The following is a 26,248-nucleotide window of genomic DNA, read 5'->3' on the forward strand; positions in this document are numbered from 1 at the left end:
TGAGTCCTTTATGGTTCCACCAGCTCTCTTTGCCCATCTGCATGCCTTGATGGAGCAAGAAAGAATTTCTGGATCTCCTTTCCCAGCCACCATTTACAGGCCATGGGAAGCTGCATGTGACATGAGGGAAGCCATCACTCACCATCTCTACCCTAAGCTAGCCACACAAAGGAGAACTGGGACTGGAGCCCTCTCTGCTTTTTTGGATGTCCCCCCATCTCTTCGGAGTTTCTAATTATCTCCTCCTCACAATGGGGTACAGCAGTTACTCTCAAAGCACCTGGGGCTACAGGACAAGAGGACACATACAGACCCCCGTGATGGGACTCCTGGAGCTGCAAGTGTTCTCAGATTCAAAGAGGGCGGCAGGCAATGAGCCTCAGGGAAGCCGGCCAGGCTAGCCAGGTGCCTGCCATTGGACTGGGCATCAGAGGTAAGGTTTCTGGCCCACAGGGACTCCAGTGCTTGGCTAATTACCAAAACAGGGACTCAGGTCTGGGGATTATTTGATAAAACTGGAGTCAAGTGTGAATCCTCGGTCTCGGGATGAAGACAGAAGGTCTGTTCCTAGAACTGAGGCCCAAGAACAGGGCCAGAAGAACAAAGATCATGATTTGGGTCCATCAGTGATTTCCCCTATATCTCAGCATTAAAACCAAGCTTCGGCACGTCCAACCATAAGCCTATCTTTCATGTAACGGTTTACCCTTCCCCTAACAGTTTCGTAAACTGTGGCTCCACATGGAAATGTTAACTATTCTCTACCTTCTGACTTCCCCCTTGCTCTACTCTCTAGGGTCTAGATACCCCCACGTCAGACTGTGGTTCAGAGACATCATTTTCTTTATCTCACCTTTTCCTGCTGGAGAACCTGCAGGGTTCTCTGTTGTCTCAATGACCTGAGACACTCCTCACTCCACACTCCTCAGCCTGCTATTCAACCCTTTTAGCAACTCCTTCCTCTGCCTCCCACTTACCTCATCTCCCAGGACTTCCTGCCATGGGCTCTGTTTCCATCAGCTAAGTCCTACATCTAGCCCCGCTTTTGGCAGTAGCAAGTACTGATTTCTGCCTCCGCTTTCAAATGAAACAAAATGATCAGCATCTTCTTTGTGATAGGCACATGGTCACAACAGAGGAAATAAAAATAAATGAATCTGGCCCTGACTTCTAAGAAGTTTCCCTTTATGGGAATGCCTTGAAGTTTCCTTTCCTGTACTTTGAATTCCAAATACCACATTTTCTTAATGTCTTCTCCTAAGTCGGGCCTTGCCAAATTAACCCCTTTCTGTTCTTTCTTAGTAAAAGTATTAACAATACTTTATATTTGTATGAAACTTTCTATCCTTTCAAAATGTTTTCAAATAATTTTTGATCTTTCAACACAGCTTGTGAGATGTCAAGACAGTTATTTTACTCCCAATTTCACATATGAGGAAATGATGCTCAGAAGTATTGGGTGCTTTGCCTAAGGTCACACGCTAGGACTCAGGCCTTTCGCCTCTCTGTCCAGTGTCCTCTCTACTGTAGTTGGCATAAATCAGGACGGCATTCAGCTAGCCATGTGAAACTGAAGGCTGGGTGTGATGGCTTAACTAAATAGAGGCTTATTTTTCTCTATAACAGGAAATTTAGAGATATGTCATCCAAGGCTGACATGGCAATTCCATAATGTAATCAGGCTCCAGGCTCTCTCTCTATTTCTGTTCTGTCACACTCAGCTGTCACACTTGTGGTTTTCATCTTTGCAGTGGCAAGATGATTCCCACTTCTAAGTACCAGCTCTGTGTTCTAGGACGAAGGGCAAAGGGCAAAGGGCAAAAAACAAAATGGCACCTGTCAGTTACTTCTCCCTTAAGAAGCTTTTCTGGAAGCCCCACTCAGTTACCCCACTGACATTTTATTGGCTGAATTGTGTCACCTGGTCAACCCTAGCTGCAAAGGAGGCTGGGAGGCTGGGTGTACTAAGCTGGGCACATTGCCATCCTGAACAAAATCTAAGCTGTTATAAGGAGAATGGGGAGAGTTGGATGAAGGAAGAATGGATGGTTGGCGGTGTTTGCTAGAACTGCCCACCTCTCTAATTGGCCTTCCCTTATTTTATGTTGCCGTATAATGCTCCTGCCTCGTCATTTCCTTGTCCTCTCTCACTCCAGTGTCCCACCTCTACATGGGTTACAATATCCCAAGAGAGCCAGGCTCCACAATTGTTGCCCGTGTCTCAGCGAAACTTTTCCTCAGAGAGGCAATCAACCAAGGTAATTAATACTGTATGAAAGCTGTGTTCAACTCAGACTTTCTGTATATTTCATGGAAAAATACAAGGAATACATCTCATAAACAACTGGAATGTCTTGTAAATCTCAACAATTTAGCATCCAGACTTCACCTCCTGGATATCTGGAAGTAGCACAAAATCCCGTTATCTGACATGTCTTGATTTTGAGCTATTTCCAGGCCCTGGGGATACTGAGGTCAGTAAGACAAGACCCTGCCTTTCAGGGGCCATCTGTCTGGATGGGGTGACAGTCCAGTGTCCTGGTCAAGTAAGCAGAGATGGTACTGTGAGTCCACGCTGTGCAGAGTGCACACTCAGGGTTGGTCCGCGGTGTGTGGGGCCACAGAGAGGAGGGGCACTGCTGTCTGCAGGAGTCCAGAAGGCATTACGGAAGAGGACTATTTGATCTGGACAAGGTACACCCAGGATGTGGTATGAACTTTCTTTTTCACTGTAAACATATGCACAAAAACTTAGGAACCCAAAGAAACGTTGGTCTCTCCGAAGCCCCCACCTAAGCGGACATAATAATGCAGGCTTGTTCAAAGCATTCCTTCGCAAGCACAGTTTGTTCAAATGCAGTCCTTTCGCGGGTTACTTTCAAGCTTATATAACAATCTTGAATTTCCTCGCTGACAAATCCTTGTCCTCTAGGCTGGGTTTTGTTTCTGAACACACGGCGACTCCTATGGAGACAATCGTGCATCAGGATGCGGGAAGAGAGCGGCATTGCTGGAGGTCAGGCTCAGCCGAAGCTGGCCACAGCTTCCCTGTAAGCAAGTTCATCTGCTTGGATTCCCAGCTTCCTAGATGACTTACGTAAAGCCTATAGAGAAAAAAGCAAAGAATTGAAAAAGTCGCAACTTGAACAGGCCTTTGTTTAGGTCCAGGACAATCGTGTGTTTACAGGTCTGTTACTTCTGCCTTCTCAGTCATAGGATAAGTGGTCGCTTCTTCACATGTGGTCAGCGTTTTATCCTGAAAAACCTTGAGACCTTCACACGCCATCAGCACAAAGTACTCTCCACTTATCTGCTCAGGGAGGGAGGCTGGGGAATGACCAACCCCAGAAAGCCGGCCCCCTTTAAGCTTCCAATCTTGTCTGATAAACACCTTGCTCTCATGACTCTCAATAATGAGTTGAAATGTTGCCAGTAAATCAGACGACTTTTACTCCTTCCATGTGCTTCTAGAATTCTCATCAGCTCTACTTTTGCCTTTGTCCCTGACCTCTTCCCATCTTCTCTCTTTGTTCTTATTCTCTCCTCCCAGCTGGGTCCTGGGACAGCGGTCTGATTCACGTTGGCTAAGCCATCTCCTTTTTTAATTTAGTTGTAGGTGGGTGTCCAGATGGCTCACGCTGCATACGGGGAGGATTTTTCCTCTTGACCACCTAGGTCTGGGCTCTGCTCACTGACTCACCAGCACCATCATCCTGTTTGTGCACAGCCGCCCCCGATTGCATCAGCCAGTGGCTTTCCAGTGCGGACTCCTGGGCACTGACGGGGACTTGTTATTTCCCTGGCAGGATGCCCTCACACCAGGCGCCAGGCACACGTGGAGCGCCGTGCAAACATGCCTCCGGCAACGACAGCCCTAAAACAGGGGGTGAGGTCAGCACTGGGCAGAGAGAAACCTTCCTGAAGGAAGGGGTGGGGCGGGGCTGCCTCCAGGCCACCTCGACGCCTCTTTGCACTTCCCCAAACTGCTGGGGAGCTGGAGGCCCTGTGACTTTCTGCATCAGGAAAAGACAACAGGTCATCAGGAGGCAGCACAGGGAGCCACTGGCTAGTACTCCAGGGTCCTCCAGGTCCTGACCTTTTGGCCCAGGTCACAGGAGTTTTAATCCACTACCCGGGCCCCAGAGCTATTGTGTGGTCCTCAGTCCCGCGGAAGCAGACAGCCCCAGCACTACTCAGCAGGCAGGGGTTGGGGGGGGGGCTGGGCTCTGTCTGACAAAAGTTTGCCCTAAGTTCTGAATGAGAAATCTGTGTCCATCACCCAGCCCGGGGGCATACTAAGTATACGAAGTATATAAAGCAGAAACAGCCAGAAATCCTTGCGGGGAACCGAAGCCACCAGCTCTTCCTTTTATCCCAGACCCAGCGTGCCCTTCATCTCATCTAACTTCAGGCAAAGATCAGGGGAATCAAATGGGGGCGGGGGAGGGGGGTTGCTATCAAGCAGAACAAATCCAGGGCTGCTTCATTTCAGGCGCAGGTCTCCAGCAAGTGTGAAATCTGTAAGCTCTGAAGAGCCCCCACGGCTCTCAACTCCGGAAGGTTGAGGGCCGTAAGAACCTCAGATTAAACGGTCTGTTACACCCTTAACATTTCTCCCGACCAGCCCCAAACCGTGTTTTCAGCAGTTTCTTAAATCCCGAAACACAAAGGGTTAAGGGATGGAACGTGGGAATGTAAGGATCAAAGTCCCGCCCCACTCCTGTTCCTCCCTCCCACACAGGGAGGCTTCTCACTTAATTCTTTGACCACGAGCTGCTCCTCTGACCCCCAACACTTGAGCGTGGGCTGTGGACCCAGGCACCGAAGCCCAGACAGTCTCTTCTCAGCTGGCACCACTGGGGCTGTGGATTTAGGGCCCGCAGTGCAGAAGTCACCACTTTAAAATAAATGGTAATCAGAGGGTCTCAGTAGATTGATGGCCTGGGCTGCAGGGTGACAACAAAAGAAGAGGAATGTTCTCCTGGGCTGAGTTCATCACAGCGCTTCCAGCAGGCAGGTTAGATGGCGATTCTACCAAAACTCGACTGTAACCATGATACCATGACTATCCTAAATAAAGAAAATAATTCCATTTTGGACAGCAGAAAAAGTAAGAAAATTTTTAGTTCACTTGTTTTCTTACCAAATTTTAAAGATCAGTGGGTAGCAACATGTCATCGTATTGGAAATATAAGCACAAAATTATTCCAGAAATAAGAGAAGCTAAAGGCTAAACTTTAGTCCATATTTTTAGTGGGAAGTAGGCATTTTCTTACAATGTAAGGTAGGGAATTTTTATGCTTAAATCCTCCTGAAATATATTTTTTGCTTCTTTTGCTCCTGAGAAAGCTGCTTCCAAAGCAAGGCTTTGTGTCCACATCAACGGAGAGCTTGAACAAGGCAGATTCCTGGGTCTGGGGAACAGCTGCTTTCCAAAGCCCTAGTTTGGGACCGGGAAGAACAGGCTCTTGGGGGAAAGCTGCCCGAGGGCTGAGCAGCACCCGGGGCCCAGCGGACATTCCCTGGGGCTCTGCCTCGCTACTGAATTAGGTCTTGGCTTGACCCTTCTCTTCAGATAGCTAATCAGAAACCAGAAGAATCTGGCCAGGCACTGGGGTTAGAGTACATGACAGCTGATGCTTTAGAACATTTCGAAAATCTTTACAGAGTAGGTTTGGCCAGTTCCTGGGGAAACGAACAGGCAGAGGTCATTTCTGGGGACAGCGGCCACAGATGTCATCTCCTCTCCCGGGTTTGACAAGTGCCCTTGGGCAGACCACTCCACAGAGCACAGGAAGATGTATGATCGGCCATCGTGGAGTCAACTTCCAAGGGCGAGGGCACCAGCTCTGGAACAGCCCACTACGGTGTTCCTGTAAAGGGCGCTTTGTTCCGCAGACACCCCAGAACACTAGAATTTACAACCCATATGACAGAGGTTCCCTCCATCCAGAGCCTCCCCTACAAGCGAAAAGCCCCCCTACAATTTCAAAGAAAACTGTAGACACCAGAGACATTGCAGCAGGGGTTAGCGCCCTGTTTACACAGCAATTTACAGTCAGTTATTTGTAAGCCCTGTTTAACGACACTGTCATTTTGCCAAGAGGTGAGAAGTAGTTGGATGCAAACTCAATTCGGGAGGAAAAGTAAGACATGAATAAAGCTGAAACAGACTCGATGCTTCTGTGCTGTATCTCTGCCTGTGATGTGTAATATAAATGTGTAACAACATCATCTTTGAATATACTATGCTTTAACATTACATGAAATTCAAATGTTATGCTTGCTCACAAGTCAATATTTTGTGCCCTTTCCAGAACCTGATTATTACTCAGCAAACCCTGGTTGGCACATCCTTTATGTATGGGGATTGGCTAATGCTTTGTGGGAAAACAAAGATTCCTGCTCTCAACTTTCAAGGCATGGGCTTCAAAGGATCTAAACTGAAGCTGGGGTGACTTATCACAATGGCTCTCATTTCTTGAGCCCTTCCTGTGCAGGATATCTTCTCTTTCCTTCCTGAGTTCACCCTACAGTTCACCCTTCTCCACCCTGTCGTGTCCCCAAACGCTGCCCTGTATGAACTACATCCAGGGCCTCCCGTGCCCTCCGGCTTCTGGTTGGCTTTGTACAATGGGGAGCACAGCCGGACAGGAAAGGGGGGGGTTGGTCTGTGGTCAGACTGCCAACCTTCCTGCTGGTGCCCCTGCAGGCTGGCTGCCCCTGACTAAAGGTCATGGCACCTATGAGGCAGGCCACTCCACCTCCAGGTTCTGGAGACGCCCTCCCGGCCCCTCCTCGGCCCTGCTGATGGTGCACTCACTGCGACCAGCCTGGGGTGGTCACTCCCTTGTGGCTTCTCTACACCTCGGTAAATCACCCCTTTATTAAATATTCTTCAAGTCATCCCCCTGTGCCGCCAGGACTGACCAGCATTTCTACCGCAACTTTGGTATTATTAAATTAATTCCTCAAACAACACCACGAGGTAAGAATTATTAACTTCTTTTTACAGACCCTGGAACTGAGTTTCAGACAGGTTAGGGGATTCCCCAAGACCACAAGTTAGATAATGGATGTGCCAGAATTCAAACCCATTTCTGTTTGCCTTCACAACCCTGGTCTTCCGATTATCATCTCAGGAGAGAGAAAAGCTTCGTGGTACAGATTAGTGGAAAGCTGCTAAGTTAATAAAACAATAATGCCAATTTTTTGGTCTCTTTCCCCTGTTCCTGTCCAGGGAAATTCCAGGATGAACATGACAGTCACAGGCTTTAGAAAAATGTCTTAAGTGCAACGTTTACTGAGGAGTAATCTGTCCATTAGTCCAGCTGGTTAGAGCGGCAGTAATGGGACCAAGACCTGACTTCCACTCCCTCCTTTTCTAGTTAACTTACCGCTGTGACAAACGGCTTCATAGGCCTCAGCCTGCACCCCACCTCCAGATGCCCCTCCCCCAGACTCAGCCACATGTCAGGGCAGCAAGGGCTCCTCATGGCCCTACCCCATCCTGAGAGGCAGCCCGTGCAGCGCATGAGGGCAGAGAAGGGAGCAGAATTGCAGCGAGGTTATGTGACAGACCTGGGCTTTGAGGGGGATGCTCTCCCGTCATTTCTAGGCTGGGTCAGAGGGGAAGGCACAGGACTCTCACCTGAGACAGGTGCCTGGCTCACCTGCTCCGTCCTGCCTCTCCAGGAACCACAGGGTCAGGCCTGAGGCAGAGCTACAGACAGTTGCTATCAGTGGCAGCAGGGAGATTCCTCCCTGGGAAAAGGGACCCTTTGAAATCCACACTCACCTCCCATTCACCCTTTATTTACTCTGCCAATTAATTGACCAGATGTTTATTGAGCATGTATGATTTTCAAGAAGAGTGCTGGGCTTGCTGTGTCCTTCTCCTGCCTCCTGGCATCTTTCCCTTGGATTGCCCAAAGCACTTCTGCCCTCTTCCTTGTTCCTTACCTCCCAGGTGACCTCTCTCCCTCTTCCTACTCCCTAGCAAGAAAAACTTCCATCCCTTGAATCTTGAAGATCTTAGCCAAGTAGGAGGAAGAAAATTCCTCGTCTTTAATTCAGCTAGGTGGATTGACAACTCTCCTTAACCCTCCCTTGGTCCTGAAACCAATTGGATCTTTAACTGGTGAATATTACAAAGGGTGGGAGAAAGTTTAGGTTATGCCACGTGCCCTGCTCAAGGGTCATTCGCATTCTCTATGCTGAAGGAGAAAAGGAAAAGGAGAAACTTGCAGGACCCCTCTTCCCAACTTGATCACTCACCAGCTTCTAAGATACAAACAGATCTTCCTCTCATCGCCGTCTCCCCTCTGCCCCTTCTCTGGAAGCTTCCCTGAGGCTCTGAATGTCCCTTCCAATTTTCTTTTCCCAGTGCACTGAGGAGACTCTCATTGGGGATGAGAGGAAGCTCCCCTACTCTGAGTCAAGGGTCCTCTCTCCTCACTTCTGTTAGAGGAAGCAGCTGCCTCACCTGGAGCCTAAGGCTCCTTTGCTGAAGAATCCAGAAGAGGTGGGCTCTGTGCCATCAGACACCAGCTCCAGAGTCAGTGCCTTTGTAGTGCAAGCTTAAGTTATGGGGGAGCAGAAGCTAAGCCTTACAGAGACTGGGCTGGGGGCGGAGAAGGCAGGAGAAGGCAGGAGACAATGGAGCCATGTGGAGACAGCAGAGCGGACAGCCCCTCCCTTGCAGTTGCATTCTCTAAGACTTCCCGTTGCCTAGACCCCTTCTCCCTTCTCCCTCTGTGAGTGAGTTTCAGTTCCTTCAGAGCTAATGATCCTTGACCCCATGAAGGACTTGCTCTCACAAATCTGGGCAGGCAGGCTGAGATAATATTCTAGTAACATTGGGTCCCATTGCAAACCTTTGGACCAGTTTGTGCAGACCGTTAGAAACTAACAAAACAGGCCAAGCATAATACACATAAAAAGAACTGCCATTTCCACCAGAATTTATAAGGGGGCACAGCATTCTAAGATGGGACCCACTTTTGTTTGAGAAGATCTGATATTCTGCTGTGCACCGGAAAGGCTAGGCCAGTATTTCCCATCCTCCTTGTCTTTATGCTATTTCAGTCATTAGGGGCTGCAGATCTAGGCTGCAGCCTGAAAGAGCTTTTCCCAGCCTGCTCCGCAGGAGTCTGTAACTTAGAGGAAGAAGTGTGGTCACGTCCTCCTAATCTTACAGGTGGGGAATGAGAGATTCTAAGGCAGTGTAGATAAAACACCCAAAATTAACTAAACTTCAGAAACTCCAAATAAATTTTTAAAAACCAAGAATCAGTTTATCCTCAGCTGTTTTCTCTGTAAGAACTCAGATAACTGCTTCCTTTGGTGAATTTACATGTTTTTTGATGCTTAGAAGACTCAGCCCCAAACAAGTTGTGCAAAGGGCTACCGGAGGTAGGTTATAATTCTGACAAATCCCGTTGCTTCGTGTGTGCATGCTGGTGTGGACCCAAGGGCCCCAGAATGACAGCCCCACCCCGCCGCACCCAGGGCAGGGCCGGGTGGCCCAGGGGCAGTCTCTCGTGGGCATTGGAGCCTTTCTTTCCCAGGGCCAGTGTCCCTAGGTTATCTCAAAAGCCTAAAACAGGAAAGTCGTTAAGGCATTAACAATGGATATCTCTGGGTGGGGGAGTTTTAAGCGACTTATTTTCTGCTTCAAACATTCCTGTATATTCCCCAGTGGGCCTTCATTGCTTTTGTAATATTTTTTAAAATAAAAAAATAAAAGCAAGCATGCATGGGACAACTCCTACTTCCTTTTTGTCATTATCTTGCATTTTTCTGCGCCAGGAAGCCTCTCACAGTCAGTGTCATCCATTCTTTGATGACAGAGCAACACCTAAGTTCCCACTTGCAGGTGGAACTCTGAACTTTTCTCTAATACATGTTTGGTCCCATCTCCGCTGTTAAACTGCAAGCGCCTGGCGGCAAGGATTCCAGCATGTCAGGCAGCCCCTCCAGGTCCTCAACAAACAAAGACTTTTTTTTAGCTGATTTGATTTTGATTTTAAGCATTTGTAATAATAATAACAACCACCATTTATGGAGTGTTTATTTAACATCACAATCTGTCTAAACACTTTTTTTTTCTGCTTTATCTTCCCAAACCCCCCATACATATTTGTATATCTTAGTTGCAGGTCCTTCTAGTTGTGGGACATGGGACGCTGCCTCAACGTGGCCTGATGAGTGGTGCCATGTCCGCGCCCAGGATCCGAACCCTGGGCCACCGCAGTGGAGCGCGTGAACTTAACCACTCGGCCACAGAGCTAGCCCCTGTCTAAACACTTCTTCTTCTTTTTTTTTTTTTTTTAAAGATTTTATTTTTTTTTCCTTTTTCTCCCCAAAGCCCCCCAGTACATAGTTGTATATTCTTCGTTATGGGTCCTTCTAGTTGTGGCATGTGGGACGCTGCCTCAGCGTGGTTTGATGAGCAGCGCCATGTCCGCGCCCAGGATTCAAACCAACGAAACACTGGGCCGCCTGCAGCAGAGCCAGCGAACTTAACCACTCGGCCACGGGGCCAGCCCCTAAACACTTCTTAAGCATTACATTAACTTGTCATAGAACCCCAGGAACTGGGTACTACTGTGATTTCCATTCTGCAGGTGAAAAAACTGAGGCACAGGGCAATCCAATAACTTGCCCAAGGTCACACAGTTAGTGAGTCACAGAGCCAGAGTTTGAATCCAGGCAATCTGACCCCAAAGATCATGCTCTTCAGGTCGAAAATGCAGATAACTTACTTAAGTTGCAGCTCCTACTGCTGCTATGCATGCTAGAGATGGAGGCAAGGAAAGATCACTGAAGCCATAAATCTTCCCAGAGGCTAAACAACAGGACCAAAGTGAATAACCTAGGCAACCGCCCAGAGCGTCTCATTTGCAAAGGCAAGAAGGCTTTTGCATTCTGCAGTGTGCCCTTCCAGTCACAGGCCAATTTCTTGATAATCATTAACTAGGAAAACAAGCAGTAGTAGCAGACCCCTGACTTCTACAGAGCGGGAAACAGAATCCCAGGAGTTTGCCAGGAGGAAGGAACAGACAGAGCTGGAGTTCAGGATTGCTTTAGCACCAGATACAAATCACAGGGTTGGATCTGATCAATTTCCCGCTAAAGACAGCTGGAATAAACAAATCAACAGAACACCGGCAGTTTGGCGATTGTTTCCTGTCACCGTGTTGGGTGGAAAAATAACTGAGACTACAGGCTGTTCAAAGAGAACTTCGGCATTTAATCCCTAATGGTAATGCTAATGGGAATTCTATCTAACATGCCATGGAATTTCACATAAGGACATTTTCTCAAAGCATTCCCATAGTAACGCAGAGACTGACCAGAGAGAATTAGCCTGTCCCCCCTGCAAGGGGGCTCTAGTTGTCGTGGGCTTCGTGGGGTCCCCATCCCCGGCTTTGACCAGCTGGGGGTAGCTCAGCTCTCAGCAGAACTGTTTATAGTGAAGATAGGAGATAAGACTCCCCACAGCGACAAGTTTGGATTCTTGGCTAAATTAGAAGAAACAGACTGGCAAATCTTGCAAAGGGGCTCTGCTTTTCTGAGTGAGCCATCGGCTGCCTTTGAGGACCCTTTTTTTAGTGACAGCGGCTCACACCAACCAAAGGTTATCGTAGAGATTCAACCCAGTTGGAACAAAAGGGATCTTTAGAAGAAGCTCTGATAAATGCCCCTTCATTGTGATTTCCCAGGTGGCCAGGTCCATTCGAAAAATTCTAGCAGCTGCTGAGAAAAAATAGTATTTACAAAAGCAAGCTTAGTCAATATTTTTTCCTCCCTCAATATCAATATGAATACTTCTCTGTTGAATCTGTATAGAATTTTCTTCTTTTAAAATATTCCTGGGATTATCCTTGGCAAGGACTTGAGAACTTGAAAACAATCACAAAAACAAAAGAACATTGCCCAGGGATCTCAGTTTTTCAATTCAACCCCCAAAACGTCTTTCCTGGCCCCACTACATACTGGCCATGGGACTTTGGGCTCTGACTGAACCTTTCTAAGCCTCCATTGTTCTCTCTGTAAAATGGGAATATAAATTAGTATCTACCGATGGAGTTGTGAGAATTAGGTGAGACAATCCTTTAAAGTTCTTAACATGGGGACTAGCACACGCTAAGTACCAAATAAAAGTTAGCTCTTCTTACTGTTGTTATTGTCAGTTATTGAGAGGTAATTATGTGCCAGGCACTATGCCAGGGGCTAGAGATGGGTGACTATGACGTCGTCCCCCACTCAAGAAACAGTCCAACACAGTGGTTCTCAAAGTCTGGTCCCCAAAGCAGCAGCACCAGCAACAACAGGGACTTGTTGAAAATGCAAATTCTCAGGCCCCACCCCAGACCCACTGCATCCAAATTCCTGGCGGCAGGGCCCGGCGGTCTATAAGCCCCTCTTGATCAGGACTCTGGTGCCCGCTAAGGGTTGAGAGCCACGATGAAATGAATGGGACACATCTGATGTGTGTTTTATAATTTCTGTTCTAAAAATTTTAGTTAATTTAGCTTCATGTGATTAAAGGTCCATTAATTCAGGAATACATCATGTGTGAATAATCTGTATATGCCAAGAGCTGCCCATACGACTTTTGTCACTACCCTAAATGCATTAGTAGTTTGCTACACCTGGACATTTCCCCAACTCTGTGCATTTCCCAGCTGTAAACTGGAAACGCTGAATCAATGAATTAGGGACTATTAGGCCAGAGTTGTTAAGAAGAGAGGAGGAGTGGGCCCAGCCCTGTAGCCAAGTGGTTAAAGTTTCCACGCACTCCACTTTGGTGGCACAGGTTTGTGGGTTCAGATCCCTGCCACGGACCTACTCCACTCACCAGCTACGCTGTGGAGGTGTCCCACATACAAAATAGAGGAAGATTGGCACAGATGTTAGCTCAGGGCTAATCTTCCTCAGCAAAAAAAAAGAGGAGGATGGGGAGTGAGCACTCTCACACACAGAAAAACTAAAGTGGAGGAACCTCGAGCAGCTTATTTCAGCCCCCCGGTTCTCAGTTGGTGGTGGTCTCTCCTTAGGTCTAGAGTTATATGCTGTTCAGGCTTTCCTCATGATGTCAGGCCTTTTGTTTTTCTTTTTTGGAGTTTTGATCAATGAATTTATAATTTGTAGTTGGTTGTAACAAATTGAACTGATAGCTGTAAAAATAGATTGCTATTGAAACTCCTTTAGGACAACTAATATTATTCAAGTCTTTCTAAATCCACTTTTTACAAATGAAATAGTATATTCTACAGTGTGAGTCTGATGGTATGAAGTTTTTTGGGAACACAATTATAATCTTTAAGCAGAATAAAATGTGCATTACCAGTATTTTTAAAGAATGTGAACAAAAATTGTTTCTTTACTTAATGGCCCTCTAACTCCGACCTGCATCTATGTGGCCCAAACATAAGTGAATGAAATAAACAGCAAAACTCAGGCTGCTGCAGTCACTGTGCAATGAAGGAATGGGTTTGAGATGACTTTCTTGTTCTCTTCTTTTCTCGTTTTTTGTTTAAGGGAACTTAAAGACCGTTTCCGGGAGCCTCCTTCTGAGGCAGCAGAGTTCAGAGAAAAATGACGTATTACAGGTAGTTCCAGAGAACCGGAAGATGAGCAGCCTCCTAAAGTTCCCCAATTTGCTCAGATTTCTGCAGTAATTAATCAAATAAGGAAATCACTAAAGACATAGAAATATATTTGACAAAGTCTTTTATCGTCTAAACTGTGAGAAATTGTAGGCAAAGTTGAGAATTACCTTAGGGTGTAACAGTCCTGGTATGATGCAGTTTGAATGGATTCAGCAAAGACAGAGACAGCTGTTGTAGGACCAGGGGAAGAAAGCAGAAAACCTAGACAAGGCCAGAGCAATGACATTTACTTCCTTTAGTGCAATATGCTAAGGGCTTCACTTGTACGTAATACAGAATTCAAAGTAAACACCAGGGCACAAATACTCTCTCTGTTATTAAATCTGTAGTTATCTTTCAGTTCAATCTATAATGTAGATACAATTGTTACACTGCAACAAATGTGTTGTCCTTACAAATACAGGAATTAAAGTAGAGTGTCCTGGTGAACACTTCCTGTTTCAGAGACATTGGACCTACGTTGGAATCCTATCTCTACCACTTGATATTTATGAGACATTGGGCAAGTTGCTCACTCTTGCTGAGACATTTCACCATTTCTTCATCTGTAAAATGAAGACAAAGTTAACTCCCAGACAGAGTCATCGTGAGGACTGAGTGTGATAATAAATATGTATATATATATATATATAAAACACATGCCCAGGAAATGGCATTGTGGCAGTCAGCCTCCACGATCCCACCTGCTGGTGCTCATGCCCTGTGCACCTCCCCCCAAAGTGAATATTGCAGACCTGTGACTACCAGCAAGACATTGCAGAAATCACGGTGTGTGACTTCTGAGCCTAGATCATAAAAGACATCATTGCTCTTGCTCTGTCCTCCCTTGGATCACTCACTCTGAGGGAAGCAACTGCCACGTTGTGGGGATACTCATACAGCCCTAGGGAGAGGTGCACGTGGTAAGGAACTGAGACCTCCTGCCAGCAACCAGCACCAGTCTGCCAGACATGTGAGCGAGCCACCTCTGAAGTAGATCTCCAGCCCCGGTCAAGCCTTCACATGAGTGCAGCCCGCGCTAACATCTTGACTGCAACTTCATGAGAGATCGTGAACTAGAGCCACCCAGGCAAGCTGCTTCTGGGGGTGTTGACAAGTTGACAAGTGTAGACTTCGGTTAGGTTTTCTAATTCAACTTGTCAACACCCGCAGAAGCTACATGAGATACAGGCTGTTTATTGTTGTTGTAAGCTGCTACGTTTTGGGGTAATTTGTTATGGAGCGATAGGCAACTAGTACAGCTATAGTTGACACCACCATAATCGTAATTATGAGAGGTATTTGGCAGACTCAACTAACATATGAAGTCAAAATTTTGTTGCTCCAGAGTACTGAGGAAAGTATTCAAATGTCTTTTAAAAATGTATTTATTTATTTTTACCATATCAAAAGTGCAGGCCCAGGAGGCCTCATGATCATTTCCTTTTCTGTGATCCTACATGGTAAAATGCCTTGTCTTCTCCCCTGAGACAATGTTTCTGGAAACTCCTCAGTTGGTCTCAGGAGCTGACCCAGGCTGGGTTCAAAACCAAACCAAGAAGAGTTTGGCTGATCTCGAGCTGCTTCCGAAAGCAAAAATCAAAAATGGAAGAAACCATCTGAATTTAAGAAAGAAAAAAGAGACTGATGTAGCAGTGTTCTTGAAGCAGTGTGGCAGCCAGTCAACAGCCTGACGACCCAGGAGAGGGGCAGGCCCAAGTCTGTCTTGCTCTCACTCTCTTTTCTGTTCACTGGATAGTCTGCTGAGGTAAAGCACTATGCATGACATCCTACATACACACACGCGCACACACACACACACTGAATTAGATTCCATATCCTCATGTATTGGTTTCCAGTCAGTTCTAACACTCAGGAAGCAATGAGGAAAATTCACAATCAGATTTGACAGACCACCAGAAAGAGGACAACAATCATTCTTTTGTAGCCTTTCAAGGAACTGCTAGCAGTCTCTCCAAAAGCTCTTTCTGCTCAGCCTGGCAGCACATCTGAATTAGAAAACCTAACCGACGTCTACACTTGTCAATCAACGCTGCGCATGAACTTTGGACTTCTCACGTGAGCACTAATGAGAAGTTAAATTATCCTTCCACATTCAGACTTGTAGAAAACATTTTTATGACTCAAGGAATCTGTATGAAAGATCAAACCCAGAACCACAGAGAATGCTTTGCAAACTTATCCTCGATACCGAGCTGGTGTTTATGAAACTCACTTTATTTTCTTGTTTTATTTAAAAAGATAACATAGTTGTTTTACAGAAGTAATTTATTAAATATTCAGTTCAAAAAAGAATTGATGTCACCACTAAGAATGGTTTGAACCAAAATAACTTTTGTTTAAAATATTAAATAATTGAGGTAAAAATGTTCTACTGTGGTGGACGCACAATGTGGTTTAAAAAACTAAAACCTGAGTGGACCTCGTCCAGATCACCTCTCAGTAGGGTTCCAGGAACACGCCAGGGAAGAGAACCAGGACGCACCTCGGGACAGCATCTGCCCTGCTTCCTGGGGATGCTATTCCCCGGCACCCGGGCTTCCAGGAAGTCAGCCTTCCTTGTCTGCAGGGCATCACAGACTCCACAGCCCCTCCTGCCAAGTGGAGTCTGTCAGCATGAACTATAAAATAGTAGGATTCGAGAGAGCGCTCAAGGACGCCTGAACCATAAAGAGGAGGCCTCCGTGATGAGCAGTGGGATGGCGTAAGAGAGGAAATGCATGGGGCAAGAAGTGGCAGCAAGCGCGGCCAAGACGGGCTAACACAACTAGACACTGAAGAAGTGCAGAGTGAGACTGAGTCCCCCGCCCCCTGAGGCAGAGGACAGGGGGAGACCGTGCATCAAGACTGCGAACACAGAGCAGGACTGAGACATCGGCTCTTCCTGGTTGGAAATCGGTAGGAGAACAAACTGCATGTTAGCTCTGTAATGAGCTGTTTGTGTTTAACTGATCGGAACATTTAGTTCATCTGTTCAACAAACATCAACTGTCTTTTTTTGGTGCCTGGTGCTACAATAGGCACGGAAACTGCAGTGAAGAATAAGGCACAGTGTCCTGGGGCTCCTGCTCTGGTTGGAGATAAAACATGTGCATGATTCATTATAATCCAGTGTGGTAAGTGCTATATATAAAGTGAGTTCAGAGGAGGTTTTTGTTGGAGGTAGAAAATGTTTAAGCCAAACCATACAGCTTTGTCTGCAGTGCCAGAGGAGAGACCAGCCCATCCTCATTGGTGTCCTGCCATGAACGCGGTTGCTGCTCTGCAAGACGGCACGGTGGGCAGGAATGCAGAAAGGGAATGCAGAAAAGTAGGAGCGTGTCCACCTTAAATGAGAGTGTCCTTGGGGCCAGGGAGAAGTGTGACCAACCATGTGAAATGCTGCTGCTGAGTAATAGAAGATGAGGCCTAAGAACCACCACTCACCAAGAATTCAAGGACTACCATCCTAAAGTAATTCCAAATGATCTAGAGAATAGAGAAACAGAATCCTCCTCAACTGGCTGGATAAATCTAGTATAACCTTAATAACAATTTCTAACAAGGACAGTATAAGCGATAAAATTATGAGTCAGTCTGGATTATGAACATGGAGTCAAAAATCGCTGAAATAAGAGATTAACAAACAAATTTCAAAAACATGTTTTAAAAACTCCATCGTGACCAGGCAGGAATTGCAGGAATGGCCTCATATTAGAAAACTTACATGCAATTCACCTCATTCATAGATAAAAGGGAAAAAAAAGCTTGGTTCATTAAATCAGCAAAAGTATTGGATTCAGTTCAACATCTATTTCACCATAAAAACTGTTAGCAAACCAGGAACACAAATATTTATTAATTTTATATAAGGTATCCATCAAAAATCTAAGGCAAATATTAAAGATAAAATATTAAGAGCTTTCCCTTTAAAGTCAGGGCCAAAGCAAAGATCTTTTGCTATTGCCATTTCTATTTAAAATTATGCTGGTGATCTAGCCAGCAAAGTAAGACAAGGAAGAGAAAATGAGACACAGGGATTGAAAAGGAAGAAAAAGCTGTCCTAACTCACAGAAAATAGTCTAAATTAAAAATGCCAAAAAGCAGTATTCATAAAGTATTAAGCCTAGTAAGAGGTTCTTCAAGGTTGCTGGCTGCAAAATCAACTTATAAAAACCACAGCATTTCATATACCAGCAATAAACAATTAGTGCAGGTCACAAAAAAATCCCACCCACAGTAACAACAAAATTTATCGGTACTGAGAAATAATTCTAACAAAAGGTATGTGAAATATGTATCTAAAAAATGATAAAACTCTACTGAATGAAATTAAAGAAGATCTTTGCAAAACAGTGAGATTTATGGTGTTCCTGGAGGGACACTCAATATCATATAGATGGCAATGTTCTCCCAAATAATCTAAAATTCAGTGCAATTTCAATCAAAAGGCCAAAACGATATTTTGAGGGCGTTAACAAGCTCTTCTTAAAATTTATGTAGAAAGTAAAGGACCAAAGATAATTTTGAAAGAGAAGTGAGTATGACTTGCCTTATTTGAAATGAATAAGCTGTAGTAACTAAAACAGTATGATAATAGAAACAGAGATAATTAGACCAATAGAATAAACAGAGAATCCCAAAGTGGAGCCATGTTTATATGATAAATTAGTGTACAGCATGGAGGCATTACAGCTTAGTAGAAATAATGGGCCACTCAAGAGTTGATGCTAGGACAATTAGCTATCACATAGGGAAAATTCTATCCATACCTCACACGATAAACAAAAATAATTCTAGCCAAATGAAAACATAACTAAATGTACAAAACTGAAACTTCAAGAAAAAAGCAGAATGTATATGACAGCAGGGTAGAAGAAAGTTTTTTGGATAAGACAAAGTACAAACAATAAAGGAAAAAAGGATGTTTGATTCCACAAAAAATATGGAGGCAGGAAAAGTCCCCATGTAAGGATGGATCCCGGGGCAAGATCCGTGTTAGAGAGAAAATAATGAGCGTCTGAATTAAGATACTAGCAACAGAGGCGGTGGGATGGAGGTATTATAGTTTATTTTGTGAAAATTAGAAATGCTGTTTCCCTAGCCTCTTTTACTACTTTTATTAGTAAAGAAGGAGTCAAGAATATGCTACATTCACAGGTACTATGAGCCTATTTCAGTCTTGAGCACAGGTCCAAAAGCTTTGGTGTTAGCTCACCCAATCTGAAGTGGGTTATTGACTGGAAAGATTTGTCCCTCCCATGTGTAATCTGCTTTATGGGCTATAAAAGTATCACTTTGTTATCATGGGTACATATTTATTCCCTAAGTGGCTTTCAAGAGCCTCGAGAGCAAGGATGTGTTTGTTTCATTTCTGCATCCTCAAGATCTAGCACAGTGCCTTGCTCATGGTAGGGGCTCAGTAAAGGTTTGGTGAATGAATAAAAAATGGGCATTTGTCCCCAAACCCTGGTTCTCCTCCACCTTCCCCTAGGTGTAAGCAGAGTTTGGGCCCACATCCGGGGGCCACAAGTCTTCAGGGCTGACACAGATCAAGGGAAGCAATTAGTCTCCCCAGCAACCCAGGAGGGTCCAGGGGTTTGGAGATGACCCCTGGACTTATTTCAGTAGTAAGTGAATTTGGATCTACTTCCATCAATCTGGCCCTAAAATACAGTCCACTCCTCAGGTTTGTCCTCACTCTTCCCTCATTCCCTGTAGAATCCACTAGACAAGAGGGAATGAGGTCTGATCTAGCACCTTCTTCCTCCCTCCCTTTCCCACTCCTTGACCATCGCGCTCTCAGGGCCGGCAGAACTGAGAGGGCTCTGAGAGAGGCAGGCTTGACAGGCGGGAGAACATGAGTGCACGCACTGCGCACGCTCCAACTTCTACTACTCCTGGCTTCCGCCGTCGACAGCCAGTAAAGATAAAAAAACTAAGTGCCATTCCTCCCCTTGTAGCTGGAATTATATAGTTATCAACAAAGTCAGCAAACAATGAAAATTAGATGGCATTTTTGCCTGTCAAATTTGCAAGTTTAAAAGTATAACAACATCCAGGGTTGGAAAAAAATTAGCACTAGCGTAGAATGGCAGTGAACGATTGATGCAAACTTCTGTAAGGCCCTTTGGCAATGTGTATCAGAAGCCTTAAAAACGTGCAACACTTTGACTCAGTGATTTCACTTCTAGAAACGTATCCCAAGGAAAGAGTGGCTGATGTGCACAGATGATAAAACAAATGTATTCACTGCAGATTTCTAGAGTGAAATTCACAAACAACCGAAAAGCCCAATGATAGAGGCGCCGTCAAGTGAATTACCATCCATCCATGTAGTGGAATGCTATGCACATATTGAAAAGACAGTGACGAGGTAGGAAATACTTCAAAACTTAGGGCTAAGTGGGGGAAAAGAGGCTCCAAAAGACTATGTGTAGTATGAGCTCCTTTTTTTTTTAAGTTTCCATAGGTTCTGGCTCTGATTCAATACGGCTGACTCAGGACAAGTATGTATACATACACACACACACCCGTCATCTGAGACCCTAATAAAACGACACAAGTACAAAAGAGAAAGGAATCTACAACAGTGGAGAGAACAGGAGTGGGGCTATCATCCGTGGATGAGAGATTCTAAGCGTTTCTGGAAGGGAAAGGTGCGTAGGTGGTTAAAACTGAGTGGAATAAACTGCAGCCCAGAGCACTCACAGGAGGGAGCAGCGAGGGTGGGGGTGGGAGCCCATCTTTCTGGCAAAACCCCAGGGAAGCTCTGGGCTCGGGGACCCCAGGCTTCAAGAATAAGAACAGGCGAGGGTGCTGAACACCAGGAAGGAGCTGGAAGTCTGCCTAGGGAAGCACGCACGTCTCTCCCTCAGCCCTGCGCGCTGGAAAGCGTTTGCTCCCGGCCCGGGACTGGAAGGTTCCTCTAAAGAGAGAAGTCAACGGCTCGGGGAGAAGCCAGCTGCAGGGGCAGCGACCGCACAAAGTCACCAACAAGCGAGCCTGGAAACAGCAGGGCTGGCGCGCGAGCGCAGAGGCCCCGGGCGCAGCCCCGTGGGGAGGCCGCGGAGGAGCGGCTCGCGAATCCCGAGCAGCGGAACGATCAGCCGAGGCCCTACTTTAACTTAAACAGGCTCACGTCACATGGGGGTCAAGTCCGATGTTGAAGGAACAAGAAATAGAAGTTTCAGTCTAGGTACAAAGGGGCCAAAGTAACCAAGAGAACTAAACACAGTAATTACTAAACTCGGAAGGAGGGAGATGGTGCAAACGAGCGTCTTTCCTTCCAGGGTCTCGAAAGATCGCGCCCAGCCCGACACGTTAATCCATCAATAACGAACAACGCAGGCATCCCACAGGGTTACCGCCCGCCGAGGGGCCTGAAACAGGAATGATTACAAGAGGTGGCCCCTTCTCTAGGCCTTGATTTTTTTTTTTTTACCATGTCCATACGTAGCTTGAGTAGAATTTTAAAAATAAGGAGAAGAAAGCGTACGTGGAGGTCATGTTGCGCTCTGCTGTTCCCAAGTGTAATTCAGACACGGATCGCAGACCTGTCGGAGGCAACTTCAAGGAGAAGGGGTTCTTTCTAATGAATTTCCATAAACACAAGTGACACCACTTGTTTTTAATATTTTCCGAGAGGACCGGCTTATTTAAATCAAAAGCTAGTGCGTTCGTTCTTGCTTTTACGCCTTGCTAGAGCCTCCGGTGTTTTGTTAAGTTTGGCAAACTATTTTCGTGCCGTCTTGGGACCACGCCGCAGCAATTTTGAGTATGAATGCTCCTCTCTCTGGGTGCAGCTCTCATCGTTCCTCCATACGCAGGACATTTTCACCAGCAGTACTCAGGAAACTGACTGAAGAGAGACCCGGGGCCTCAACATTTTTTGTTATGAAAGGGAGAGTTCAAAACGGCATTTGAGACCCAGCCATTTTGTAATCATCTTGTATTTCACTCTCGTCCCTTACTTAATATATCAACTTTAATTTCTAGTATTTCCTTCCTCTGATACAGTTGTAAAAGCTTTGTTTATTCCCTCCACTACTCTGGCAAGCATAAATTCCTCCCCTCCTTTTTTCTGCCTTTATCTTCCCTTCGTGTTTGTGCTTAATCTCAAGGTTCCCAGAAATATAGTTTTCAGAGAGGAAACACAAGTAAAATCCTATCAGTCAATTCCTCAAACGTTCAGAAGGGTCCACAGACATCAGCGCCTGGTTGCCTGCTGCATTCACATTCCCACATTTGTTCCACTGCACCCGATCTGCTTTATCTGGAATCACTAATGAACTTGGGAACAAGATTTCTCTTTTGTGGTCTCTTTCCCTACAAGATGCTTTACTATCCTCGTTTCTTTTAGCAGGTTCTTGGTGTCATGCCTGCAGTGCAGGATCTCTGTCAAGTGGACACGGCCCTCACCTTGAACTTGCCTGAGAAGTTTGCTGTGGAGTGAGAGTGACCTCTGTGGGCCCCAGCACCAAGGATTCCACACTGGAAACAAACAATTATTGAATTGTTGCTACTCAGGCCCAGTGAAACACAATGCAGGTGCTGTTCTGTGCATGCCACCAGCTGACCGACTGCTAAATGATCCCCCAGTAGGGTCAGCCTCTGCTGCACAACTGCTCAGCTGAAGGGAGCCGAAGGACAGGAACCCAAAACGTCTGTCATGATTCCCACAACTTCAATGTGAATAGTTTACATTTGAATGTAGGGAAAAAATAACTCTTGGTTTCTAGCAGATGAGAGGTGAAAAATGGGGAAGAGTGTTATTAATTAACATTAACCACAAACTGAGCAGCTTAAACAACAGAAATTGAGTGTCTCCCAGTTCTGGAGGCTGGAAGTCCAAGGTCAAGGGGTCAACAGGGCAGGTTTCTTCTGAGGCCTCTCTCCTGTCGTATAGACGGCCACCTTCTCTCTGTGCAAGTCTGGGTCCTATCCCCTCTTCTTATGACGACACCAGTCGTATTGGATTCGGGCCACCCTCATGGCCTCATTTTAATTTAACTCCCTCTTTAAAGGCCCTGTCTCCAAATGCAGTCACATGCTGAGGTTCTGGGGGCTAGGAGCTCAATATATGAATTTGGGGGGGACACAATCCAGTCCATAACAGAAAGCTCTCGTGTTCTTTCCATTTCTACCCTCCTAAGACACATTCTCCGTAGGCTTATTTTAGCTCTTGTTTCATACCACCCTTTGCTTTTTCCACACCTTCGACTTGTATTGAGTTTCCAGAATGCTTCCTCAGACGGTGCTTGGCGCTGAAGATCCCAGGACAACTCCTGCCACTGAGCAGAAGTGGACTTGTAAAAAAAATAGTAACAGGTCAATAGCTACTATCATGGAGGTCTGAATAACGTTTTGCGGGAGGTCAGAAGACCGAGTGACTCTTGCCTGGGAGCAAGCAGGTCTGAGCAGAGAAGACAACAATTAAAAAGCTCTTAAATTATGGCTATGAATTCATCAGGAAGAGAAAATGGAGACAACATCATTCCAGAAAAGAGGAACAAAAAGGACAAAGTACAGAAGCATGCAAGGGTACAGCATAGTCGTTGGTTGTGAGGCGGGGGCCGACGATACGGAGTGGACCGGAGGGACGCTAGAGAGATAGGTTGGAGCCAGGCTAAGAGACCAGGACTTCAGTCAGAGCAAGCAATTGATATTTTAAGACATTAATTAACTAATAAATTAATATATTAAATTCTAAATTTCTGAACACCTTCTATGTGCAAAGTACTGTTCTTATGTTACTGAGATAGATCCTCAATTAATTTTGCCAACTAGACTGTCAGCTCATCAACCACAGTATCTTTATCTAATACTTTATCTGCATTCCATATGTCCCTATCATTGCCACTATGAGAGAACAGATGAGTAAATAAAATGCTTTGCTTTCTAAGAGGCTACTGGCTCTATGCCTAATACCTATCCATGAAGATAAAGGTACTTGCATACATATATATAAAACACTTTCCCTTACATGTGTATTTAAGGGAAAGCATTGTAAGGATTGTTGAATTTATGCTTGCTTTAAGAATTTTCAGGGGCCAGCCCGGTGGCCGAGTGGTTAAGTTCGTGCGCTCCGCTTTGGTGGCCTGAGGTTTTGCCAGTTTGGATCCTGGGCGCGGACATGGCACTGCTCATCAGGCTATGGTGAGGTGGCATCCCACATGCCACAACTAGATGGACCCACAACTAAAATATACAACTATGTACTGGGGGGTTCTGGGGAGAAAAAGCAGAAAAAAAAAAAAAGATTGGCAGGAGTTGTTAGCTCAGGTGCCTATCTTCAAAAAAAAAAGAATTTTCAAATCAAAATCTTTTTAAAAATTAGACCACATCACCTCTTCATTTTACAGACTGATGGAACGAGGATCCCTTTAAATTAACATGAAGTGAAATCAACTGATCCTTTCTGTCAAACACCAGATTTGCTCTTTGCTTAAAAAGGTCCCATTCAACTTTTATACCATTCAACAAAATAGAATTGTTCACGCTACACTGACCTTTCCTTGCTGGAATTTTCTCAGCATTTATAGATATAGTGGACAGACTCCCACTTATCATATATTGCTCTCCAACCATTTCATATAAATGATTTCCTTTATAAAACCATTAAAAGCACAACACTTGTATCTTTCCATTACCCACAGTGTCCGGCATACAGAAAATAATAATAGCAAACACAGTATATGGTGCCAAACACTTTATATATATTTAACTCATTTAATTCTTATAATAATCTGTGAAGTCGGTACCATCATTATCTTTATTTTAAAGATGTAAAAACTGAGGCACAACTTGTCCAAACAGCCACGACTTGTAAGTGGCAGGTGGGAGGTGAGCCGAGTCTGGCTTTAGAGTCTGAGGTCGTGATCACTGTTACACTAGTTAAGAAGGTCATCATCTGAGCCCACGCTCTACTGATAGGACCAGATTCCTCACTCAACTTATTCAGCAGCTGGATAAGAAGACAGCACAGTGCCTGGCAATGCATCCCCCCGCCCCGTGTCCCGCGGCTCTGCCCGGAGCGTGGAGCACGGCACAGCTGGACAGGGTCAATAGACCTGTGTGTGTGACTGGGGGAGGCACTGGGATAGACAATGTCCTGCTTTATTCTCCCTGTGCTCCAGCAGATACATCAGCAAAAGGCTTTTGTTTTTATAAATATGGCTCAGAGAATATAAATTGAGAATGGTGGTTATAATTAAGTTTTAAATTTTTTCGAAAACTATGAAGGATAAATTATAGCTAGTAATAATAATAGTAGTAGCTACCATTTATTGAGCCCTTGATATATGGCAGGTACTGAGCCACGCACTGTACTGCACTGTCTCACGTAATCTCCCCAACAACCCCAAGCAGTAGGAATGCGTCTCCCACTTAAAGACGGAGAAGTGAGGCTCAGAGGCTAAGGCAGACAGCTGCACAAGGCAGAGCTCTCTTCCTCCTCCTCCTCCTGCTCCTCCTGCCCCTCCTCCTCCTACTCCTTCTCTCCATCACTCTGTTTCTGTCCCTTCCTCTTCTCGCCCCAACCCCACTTTGGCCCCTGTCTATTTCTCTCTCTCTTTATAAATTAAAGCATAAGTGACACAATGTGAAAAACAACTTATTTTTTCATTGTTAATTTTGTTTGGAATAAAATAGCATTGTGATTATAAATTTTCTCTTAAATCCTTCCCTCTTGAGATGTATAATAAAGTGTTTACAGTGAAATGGTATGATGTCTGCTTATAATAAGATTTTTTAAATGAGAGTATAGATAAAAGAAAAACAAACAAAAAAGGACACATTTTTATCGTAGAACAGCTCTGTTCCCAGATCTAGATGGGGACATTTCCAGCACCTAGAGGGGCTCAGCTCTTTGTGTCTGTGTTTACTGCCTCACGGAAATGCCATTAAAGTCTTGGTGAAAATTCACCTCAAAGCAAGAGCTTCTAGGGGTAAAGACTCTTCTGGAGCATCAGATTTCATCAGGAAAGCTTTCTGCGGCTGACATGCAATTGCAATCAGAAAAGTTCTTAATCCAACCAGGTCATACTTAATTTAGACTTCTGCAGCCAATTTCAATTTAAATTCAATTTACCAGAAGCGATTTGCATAAAGTCCTCCATAGGCGATCGTGCATTTCATGAAGCCAATTGCCTGTGATCCCTACTTAGCCTGTGCTTTGACGGGACCACGACACAGGAGAGGAGCCCTTCGTCCAGTCGCTCCTGCTGCAGGCTGTGTGGAGGTGGCCTGGGGAGGCGGCAGGGCTGACGACTGTCACACAGTCACAATTATTAGTGTTGTGCTTGTTTGTGCTGTAAACATAGTATAAAACTTGTTCCCAGAAACTGTCGCAGTTTTTTTTAAATGCCTTAAAACCTTTTGTAAGTGTTAAGTAGAGCAACGGATTGCTTCAAAGTGTATGACGCCCTTTTTTGGGGAAAACTGAACTTGTAGATTCTATCCAATTGGTTAGATTAATCAAATTCAACTCGATCAAATCTGGTTAGACTCTAGAATGAAGGTTCTTTGCTACAGAGATTGGTTGGCGCTTAGGTAAGGAAGGTGGTGAGCTGCTGTTCCCGAAGGAAAAC

The 26,248-nt window shown here is 45.3% G+C and overlaps 1 protein-coding gene across 5 annotated transcripts in view; it reads right to left on the reverse strand.

Moving 5' to 3' along the window:
* Nucleotides 1-26,248, reverse strand: part of SPATA13 (spermatogenesis associated 13) — a 343,666-nt gene that overhangs the window by 183,016 nt on the left and 134,402 nt on the right. The window lies entirely within an intron of this gene.

The sequence above is a fragment of the Equus asinus genome, chromosome 11 (assembly GCF_041296235.1).
Source record: "Equus asinus isolate D_3611 breed Donkey chromosome 11, EquAss-T2T_v2, whole genome shotgun sequence".
Classification (NCBI taxonomy): Eukaryota; Metazoa; Chordata; class Mammalia; order Perissodactyla; family Equidae; genus Equus; species Equus asinus.